General features: G+C 44.9%; 2 protein-coding genes across 3 annotated transcripts in view; both read left to right on the top strand.

Annotated features, from left to right (window-relative positions):
- The window catches only part of LOC144979122 (uncharacterized), a gene marked incomplete at its 5' end in the record, with an annotated part of 100,361 nt that overhangs the window by 36,574 nt on the left and 61,287 nt on the right, over positions 1-2,500 (top strand).
- Positions 1-2,500, top strand: part of LOC144979682 (uncharacterized) — a 14,882-nt gene that overhangs the window by 4,671 nt on the left and 7,711 nt on the right. The window lies entirely within an intron of this gene.

The following is a 2,500-nucleotide window of genomic DNA, read 5'->3' on the forward strand; positions in this document are numbered from 1 at the left end:
CCTAATTTGTCTGACACTGTTTCATACACACATTTTCACATCTTTATCTTGCACCAGTGTCTACTCCCTAATTTGTCTGACACTGTTTCATACACACATTTTCACATCTTTATCTTACACCAGTGTCTACTCCCTAATTTGTCTGACACTGTTTCATACACACATTTTCACATCTTTATCTCACACCAGTGTCTTCTCCCTAATTTGTCTGACACTGTTTCATACACCCACTTTCACATCTTTATCTTACACCAGTGTCTACTCCCTAATTTGTCTGACACTGTTTCATACACACATTTTCACATCTTTATCTCACACCAGTGTCTTCTCCCTAATTTGTCTGACACTGTTTCATACACCCACTTTTACATCTTTATCTTACACCAGTGTCAACTCCCTAATTTGTCTGACACTGCTTCATACACACATTTTCACATCTTTATCTTACACCAGTGTCTAATCCCTAATTTGTCTGACACTGTTTCATACACACATTTTCACATATTTATCTTACACCAGTGTCTACTCCCTAATTTGTCTGAAACTGTTTCATACACACATTTTCACATCTTTATCTTACACCAGTGTCTAATCCCTAATTTGTCTGACACTGTTTCATACACACATTTTCACATATTTATCTTACACCAGTGTCTACTCCCTAATTTGTCTGAAACTGTATCATACACACATTTTCACATCTTTATCTTACACCAGTGTCTAATCCCTAATTTGTCTGACACTGTTTCATACACACATTTTCACATCTTTATCTTACACCAGTGTCTACTTCCTAATTCGTCTGACACTGTTTCATACACACATTTTCACATCTTTATCTTACACCAGTGTCTACTCCCTAATTTGTCTGACACTGTTTCATACACACATTTTCACATCTTTATCTCACACCAGTGTCTACTCCCTAATTTGTCTGACACTGTTTCATACACCCACTTTCACATCTTTATCTTACACCAGTGTCTACTCCTAATTCGTCTGACACTGTTTCATACACACATTTTCACATCTTTATCTCACACCATGTCTACTCCCTAATTTGTCTGACACTGTTTCATACACACATTTTCACATCTTTATCTCACACCAGTGTCTACTCCCTAATTTGTCTGACACTGTTTCATACACACATTTTCACATCTTTATCTTACACCAGTGTCTACTCCCTAATTTGTCTGACACTGTTTCATACACACATTTTCACATCTTTATCTTACACCAGTGTCTACTCCCTCTTTCTCTCCCTCTCTGTCTCTCTCTCCCTCTCTCTGCCCCTACCTCAATCTCTCTCTCCCTCCCTCTCTCTCTCTCCTTCCCTCTATCCCTCCTCCCTCTCTCTGTCCGTTTCTTTCTCTCCCTCCCTCTATCTCTCTCCCTTTCTCTTTCTCCCCTTTCTCTCCCTCTCTTCCTCTCTCTCCGCCTCTCTCCCTATCTCTCTCTCCTTCTCCTTCCGGCTCTTTCTCCCTCTCTCTCTCTGTCTCACTGTCTCTCTCTCTCTTTCCCTCTCTGTCTCCCTCTCCCTCTCTGCCTCTCCTCTTTTCTCTCCTTCTCTCTCTTCCTCTTTGTCTCTCCCTTCCTCTTTGTCTCTCCCTTTTTCTCTCTTTCTCTCTCTCTCTCTCTCTCTCTCCCCGTCTTTCTCTTTCTATTCATTTCCCTCTCTATCTCCCCAACTCTCTCTCCCTCTCTCTCACTCTTCCCCTATCTCTCCCCCCTCTCTCTCTCTCCCTCTTTCTTTCTCTCTCTCTCTCTCTTCCCCTCTCTCCTCATCTCTCCTTCTCCCTCCGGCTCTCTCTTTCTCTCTCTCGCTCTCTCCCCCTCCTCTCTCCTTCTCTCTCTCACACTCTTTCTTTCTTTCCATCTTCTTCTCTCCCTTTTCCTTTCTTTCTCTCTCTCACTTTCTCCCGCCCTCTTTCTCTCTCCCTCTCCCTCTCACTCTTCCTCTTCATTTCCCTCTCTCCCTCTTTCTCTCCCTCTCTCTCTCCCTTTCCCTCTCTCCTCCTCTCTCCTTCTCCTCCTCTCTCTCTTCCCTCTCTCTTCCCCTCCTCTTCTCTCTCTCTCTCCTCTCTCTCTCCTCTTTCTCTCTCTTTCCCCTCTTCTTCTCCCTTTCTCTTTCCTCTCTCTCTCTCCCTCTCTGTCTCTCCCTCTTCTCCCTCTCTCTCCTCTCTCTCCTCTCCCCTCTCTCTCTCCCTCTCTCCCCTCTCTCTCTCTCTCCTCTCTCTCTCTCCCTCCTCTCTCTCTCTCTCTCCTCTCTTTCCTCTTCTCTCTCCTCTCCCTCCTCTCCTCTTCTCTCCCCTCTCTCCCTCTCTCTCTCTCTCTCTCTTCTCTTCCTCTCTCCCCCCTCTCTCTCTCTCTCTCGCTCTTCTCTCTCCTCTCCCTTTCTTCTCTCCCTCTTCTCTTTCTTTCTCTCCCCCTCTCTTCTTCCTCTCCTCTCTCTCTCTCTCTCAGTCTCTCTCTCCCTCTCTCTCCCCTCTCTCTCCCT

The sequence above is a fragment of the Berghia stephanieae genome, chromosome 9 (genome assembly GCF_034508935.2).
Source record: "Berghia stephanieae isolate SIO BIC M18660-M18661 chromosome 9, UCSD_Bste_1.3, whole genome shotgun sequence".
NCBI lineage: Eukaryota > Metazoa > Mollusca > Gastropoda > Nudibranchia > Aeolidiidae > Berghia > Berghia stephanieae.